The sequence below is a fragment of the Ctenocephalides felis genome, unplaced genomic scaffold (assembly GCF_003426905.1).
Source record: "Ctenocephalides felis isolate EL2017-DRISC unplaced genomic scaffold, ASM342690v1 CF-g0.4_SCAFFOLD_01886, whole genome shotgun sequence".
NCBI classification, from domain to species: domain Eukaryota; kingdom Metazoa; phylum Arthropoda; class Insecta; order Siphonaptera; family Pulicidae; genus Ctenocephalides; species Ctenocephalides felis.
Window position 1 is genome coordinate 55087142 of NW_020538040.1, and position 7607 is coordinate 55094748.

A 7607-nucleotide genomic window follows, 5' to 3' on the forward strand; every position below is an offset into this window, starting at 1 on the left:
AATATTTTGGTAATAGTAAAGTGCATAGTAAAATATATTTTAAATTATTGTTTAATAAAATGATTAATTTTTGAATAGACAAACAGTAACCTTCAAGGTACTTTTTGAAATTAATAACTATTATAATGACGCAAAAAAATCAGGTTTTGTTTCTGATAGGACAAATTTTTAAAACATACTACAAATGTATGGTTTGCATCGAACATCTGCGAATTTGTAGATATGATGGTCTTCGTATTGATACCGATGGAAGATATCTACTTATTCTGTTAAATATTTCGTTTTTCATTTATTTGAACAGTGATTAGAACTTAAGGATACTATGAACTGTTGTGAGGATTTTATTTAACTACGTCGCTTTTCAGAAAGCAACCCAACGGTTGGCCTATATCTATTTCATAATTTTCAATCCCAAGACTGATGAATTTTATTCATGCAGCAATGGGCAAGAACTATTTTTACTTGGGAATATATTGCCATCTATATTTTCAAGTGAAAACTGATATTAGACTGTTCAAGGCGGGTATCGAGCCTGAAAACTTCTGGTTGGAAAATAATAGTTTTAACCACAAGGACCTGGACAGGCCCTAATATTTTTTCACAACGTTGACTTTATAGAAGCAGTCATTCGGCAAACAAAATTGTGTTATTTTAAATACAGAATATAATGAAAACTTAACCACTGCTTTATATATATATTGGTAACACTAAATTGTCAAATGGTAATTTTGGTAAAAATTTGGTAAAAAGCTTTCTTGTGTAAATTAATTGGACGAAATCTTTGACACTGCCGCAATTAGAACTTGTATTTCACATTTACTTACTACAATGTCTGATGAATATCGTTTTAAATTGGGATGGTAATAATTTATTGAGTATTGTGACTATAAATTACATAACCTACTAATATATAGCAATTACTATTCTATTTCTTTGCACAAATGTATAGATAGTTAAGTGAAGAAATACAAAAAATATTAGTCCAGCCTACTGAAATGCTCTTGATGATGATCTGAACTACTTCAGAGAAGGCGCTCTTGGTAAGTATATAAAATTTTTTTTTTGAAAATAGACGAAAACTATTTATAGCGTCTGCATGCATTGATGTTTTGTGTGTTGATTGAAGCTTTCAGCTTAGAATTATTAGTGTTAAATTTGAATCTGTTTTATCAGAAATTAATTTAAAACATAAATAGTTTGAGACAAACTTTTAGAATCTAGAGATGATACTTTAGCGACAAATTTGAACAATATTGTCGATATATTTGAATTTGAATGGGAATTATTCACAGATAATTTTTTAAGAAAAGCAGTAAATGATGCTATAGTCATTAAAAATATAAAAATTGACGTATGTTCTATGCGGCTTTATAAGAATGAACGGTTTATAATTTCCAAAAAATAAATGAATGTAAACTTTAATTATTTAAAAAACACATTTTCTAGTAAAACTAATTAAATAAAGAAAAGCAATATTTTTTATTTTATGATTTAAGGTAAATCTTTGTAAATTTGTTGTAATTTCACATATACAAAATTAATATTTACTACATCTGTACATTGCCGAATTGTACATCAAGCTGTATTTACTTTAAGAAAATGTGTATTTATTTTTATCGCCTTATTCAGGATTATTCCAGGAATTTGTAAAAATATATATTGGGTTAAAATCACAGGCAATGAGTTCATCAGTCCGTGAATGCAAAAAATCAATACTGGTAAACAAACATCCTTGTTGACACAGTTCAGTTACTTGACAGTTTCCATATTATATATAGATTTTTCAAGATTGTAAAAGAATTGATGAAGTCTATATAAGTAATAGTAGTAACAAATTTTATGTGAAACTTTCACATAGAATTCGTTACTGCTATACTTACATGACTCTCTACACACATTTTAATTGTTTATTGAATTCAAAGTATCGTCAATGCTCTGTGTAGTTATGGTAATATTTTCATTTTTTTACTTTGAATTAAAAATTTAATTCACAATATTTTAATACTCTATTATTATTTAGTTTATTTTAGACATTCGAATTGGTTATACTAAATAGATCCAGAAATGATTCACACAATCACTTCAAAACTTATAGTAAGCCATAATAAATTCATTATAAGTTTATAGTTATTTTTTTTTTATATTCATACTTCTTCGAAGGCAAAGTTTATACACATATCTCAGTTTCCAATTATATATTTTTTCAACTAAGTTTATTAATTTTGCATTTACACGAAATTATAAACACTAAACTATAATTTGCTTTAATCTACAATAACTTTTTTATTGTAGTTATTGTATATTGTATAGTAAAATTTATAGATTAATATAGAAACTTCCCATTTTATGATCAAAACTAAATGTTATGAGTGCATAAGCTAGTTTGCTTGAAATAACAAAACAAAGAGTATCATTGTTTTTCAACTTTGTTTTTCATTAGTACTAGCGTTTTTCATTACGCTAGATAGCGTAAATTTAATCAAAATGAACAAATTACAGAATCATTTTTTTTACAAAATCTTTAATTTAAAAAAAATATAGTTCGACAATGGCAAAGCTAAAAAATAAATAAGTAAAAGAAAGGTTTTCGCTGTACAATCCAATTTTAACTTTTATCTATAAAGAAAATGCAATATTTATTACAGTATTTTTTATATTGGTTTCTTTATTGAAATAAATTGACTTTATTATAATTGATTTTATTATAATTAATTATGTTTGATATTAAAAACAGACAAAGTTTTTATTTTAATAGAGATTTTTGTTTAGCATGGTTTTTCCGTATAAAAGTGAATTTTTAGAGTTACACGGTTAATTCTGGAACATATCTTCCTTGCAAGCTGGGGGGGGGGAGATAGGTGTATTTTTGATCAAAATCCAGAACCGAAAAATTAAAAACCATTTGGATGATATTGATTGAAGGACATTTGTAATTAAATGTTAAATTTCTTTTGAAAGATTTGATGAAACTTTTTCTACGAATTTGATAAACTTATTTTGATAGAGTTCATGGCTTTACGAGCAATTCAATTCAGAAAGTTTAGAAGTTCAATTCTTCAATTCACAATTTTAAATATTAAGTTTTCTGTCCAAATTAAAGTCACTTCATATTGATTAAGTCTATTATTTACACATAAAAGAAAGTTTTTTCAATTTGCTTTTTTTTCAATCAGAACTGTGTTCTACGAGCTGTTTTGATGTATATTCTTAATCTAGGGCTACTCGGTGATTATTGCCGTCTTGATGAGATTATTTTCATTTTATATATTACATCACTAATGCTTCATATCGAGTTGACCGAAGTGGGCATCGAACCTGGAACTTGTGATTACAAGACCAAGTTCTTATCACAGAGCCACGGTCAGCCTTATTACTCGCAATTGAAACTTATAAAATTATAGTCGTTTTTATTATAATAAGTACCGAACAATAAAGCGTTTCATTTTCATGTTTTAATACGATTAGTAAACCAGTAGAAATAACCAAATAATAATCCAGTAATAATTCATAATTAGAAACTAAACCGACAGGAATAAAGTTTCATACATCATAAATGAAAGTGATTTTTTTCCAAAATGAATATTAACAATACTTATTATTTCCAATTACTCATTCTCTAATATTTTGCGCGACATTCATTATTTGTATATGCTTTTAGTACGACGCAGTTATCTATACATGTTCATTATTCAAGAAGGCAGCACATTTGTAATTGAATAACAAATAATAATTATATGGTTGAATGTAATATGATGAACTATTTTCTAGCAAAATTTAAGTTATTACCATACTCCAGCAGTTCTTTGTATCTTGTAATTTTTGTTAATAAGTTCGAACTATTTCCAACATGTGGAAGTTTTCCCACTAATTGAGTTGATATGTAGACATAAATATTAAATAGCTTTTATATCGACACCAAATGCTAACAATTAATATTATTGATAATTTATTGATTCAGTGATAAAGTAAATATTGTATTGTATCAATTTAGTCAAATTATAAGAAAATAACCGTAAGGATATTTGTAAGCGGTATATGTATATTAGGGTGGTCCTTAATATGAACATTTTCGAATTTTCTTGCTGCCAAGGGCTCAAATGGTTGCAAATTGATAAAAAACAATTCTCTGAAAGTTTTAGCTCTTAATATTGTCTTTTAGATAAAGCGCAATTCAATCAAAGTTTTGTATGGAAATAGCATGAAAAAAATTGCAAAAATTTTGCAGAACGTCGAATTTCCAATAAAAAATGACACGAATTTTCACTTTTAATTCATTTGTTGCTAAGTTATACCTAAAATATTTTTTTAATTTTCCAAAAACTTTCCACGCTATTTCCATATTAAACTTTGATTGAATTGCGCACTATCTAAAAGTTAATATTAAGAGCTAAAACTTTCAGACAATTGTTTTTTATCAATTTGGAACCATTTGAGCCCTTGAGAGCAAGAAAATTCGAAAATGTCCATATTAAGGACCACCCAATATATACATTGTATATATATATTATATTCCAACTGTGACTTAAAACAAACAAGGGAGTGTCTACTTTGATTGACGTAACTTTCCGACTATGAATTTTCGTTAAGTGATTGATAAAGTAGGACAGGCAAAAGGTCACCTATTAAACTGAGAACTATATATACCTTACATAAAAAGCATTGTCAATTTAGGAACAATTATTTTCAATGTAAACCAGTCTATGCTAACTATTCCATTAACAAATAAATAAGAGGACGCCTAACTCAGAAAACATATTGGTTCCAATATTGAAAACTTCCTGAAAGTCTATTTTTTATTTTATATACTTGTAACTTGTAATAGTAATCAGAACTTAATGAGTTTTATTAGCTGTTGTGCTTAAATGACGTGACTTTTTGTAAATGGCAACCAAAATGGTCATCTCTATGTGACGAATTTGTTATTACAGTTTCTGTCATAATGAGATTTTTTTTATTCATGCCAGCATTGCTGGTCAAGGGTTATTTTTACTTAAAAACATATTGCTATCTATACTTTCAAGTGGAAACCGATGTCACTACTGCTTGACATCAGGATGTTCGAGACAAAACTAAATGAATCAATTAAATATTATATATTATGTCATACTAATAGAGTTAAACTATTCGAATATATCGCGTCTTAGTACAAACTGCTGGAAATTTCCACCTTCAAAATTAATCATAGATATTATAAGTTATTCAATGAATTGAAACCTAAAATTTTTGCTCTATAATTTAACGAGTAGTCAAAGATTGATGATTTATAAGACTCAATATCATTGAGTGTCCGTACAACAATTTTCTGCCTAATATTTTTTCAAATTATGAAAACGTTCTTTTATTCCAGCTCTATTGTTTAGCAGGTCTAGGTCAAATTATTCTCGTATATATGTAAACCACATAAAATAGATGAAAAATAGCTAAGCAGAAGACAACAATAATATATTTTACGGTTCCACATCAGTTGATGGATATGTGAAAAATGGTCTGAAATAAAATAATGCGCAAAAGAAATGGTATTACGTGATATTTCAATTATATTTGATTTATTATATCTCAAAACAATAATACATACCTAATTATTTTTAATTCAATCGCTAACCTAATGAAATTTTGTTCTGGAATTTTAAATAAAAACATTATTATTTAAATTGTACTAATGTTATGGTCTGGATTTGCCGCACCTTTTTATTGATACGTATATGCAATCATAATTAATGAAAATCAAATTGTTTAATAAGAAATGTTTTTCATTCTCTAGAATTTGTAATCAGACTTACTATTAGAATCGGAATGTATATATTTCATCTGCACATATTATTTTATCAAATACTGCACAGATATTTCAAGTAGGTTTTATCTCAAAACAAACTAATTTAACCATTTAAAAATTTTAGCCATGTGTTTTCAATCAGAAAATAACAGATATAAAATTACTCATATCCATATAAAGTACTCATGTGAGCACAGATAATTCTAATTGTAGTATATATTTATGCAATGAAGTTATAGATAAATATCTGTTAATTTTTACTATTTAGCAGAATAGCTTATAGAATTATATGTATTTATTAATTATTAATGTTTATTAATTATTAAAATTAAATACATAAAATTTTTACTATTTATTTTATGATATTTAAGATATCAAAACTGAAATAATTTTAATAAAATATGTAGTTTTATAATAATATGATAGAATGCGCATCAAGAATATAAAAAATGATTAACATACAAGTTGCATACGATATTCATAAAGATCATCGTATCTCCTACATATAAACCGGTTATGTTGAAGAAAACTATAATTCTTGCAATTGATAGATCGACTATGTATTATCTATTGCTGTTTTGCTAACGTTTTTTCTAAAATATCTGCAGATACTCTGTTTATTTGAATTTACCGGTTCAGTGAATTGAATAATAGTATTATGTAACGATTGGTACAGTTGATAAGCCTCGTTTTTAAGGACATTAGTTTTTTTAGTGGACTTTGCCTTGTACCTTCAACGACGAAACAATTCCACAATAAGTTGAAAAATTATAGTTTTTAATAAAATATGTTTTATTTTAGATGCCCACATGATTATACGTTCAACTAATACTTTTTTAGTTAGTTTTTGAGGAATTATCATATTTACTGAGGAAAGAAAGTGTGAGTAATTGTCATATGATAATAATATTTATAATATGATCAATATATTTATAATAATATTAATTCATTATTAAATAATCATTTGAAACACTATTGATAATTCAAATTAAATAAATTAAATAAATTATGGAAAAAAATCAAAAATAATCAGCTTTTCACGTGATGTGACAATGTGTTTCTTATCGTTCAGAAGTGCAATTTTTGGGTATTTACTTATTGATCAAATAGATGAAAAGCTTAGATCTGTAATATAAAATTTGAATAATAATGTAAATTGACAACTAATTTTTGAACTACTTTATAGTACTATAGTTTGTCTGAAACTATTAATTGAAATACAAATGTAATATTTGCCAAATTAAATCATAAGTTTTGAAATATGTTCAAAATTATTATTTTTTTGTAAAACTATAACTCTTCATAAGAAATCTAAATACATTTTTTATATTTTGAGTAGCAATTAAAACTTATCGAGTCTTATGAGCTTTTGTGCTTATTTCATAGGCGACGTGGCTTTTTGGGAATGGCAACATATTTTACAATTTCTGTAATACTAATGAATATTTGTTATTGATGCAGTAATGTCTGGTAAGGGCTATTTTCACTCGGATATATTATTGCCCACCATATTTTCTAGTAAAAACCGAAGCTACTACTGCTTGACATCAGGCTGCTCGAAGAGGGTATCGAACTTGGATGTTATGTTTATGACATATTATTGCCCTCTATATTTTCCAGTGGAAATCGATGCTACTACCGCTTGACATCAGGCTGTTCGAGAAGGGTATCGAACCTTAAAGTTATTATTATGATATATTATTGCCCTCTATATTTTCTAGTAAAAACCGATGCTACAACTGCTTGGCATCAGGCTGTTCGAGAAGGGCATCAAACTTGACAGTTATGATTTGAAGTCTGCTACTAGGCCACGTGAGAGTTCTTATTATACTTT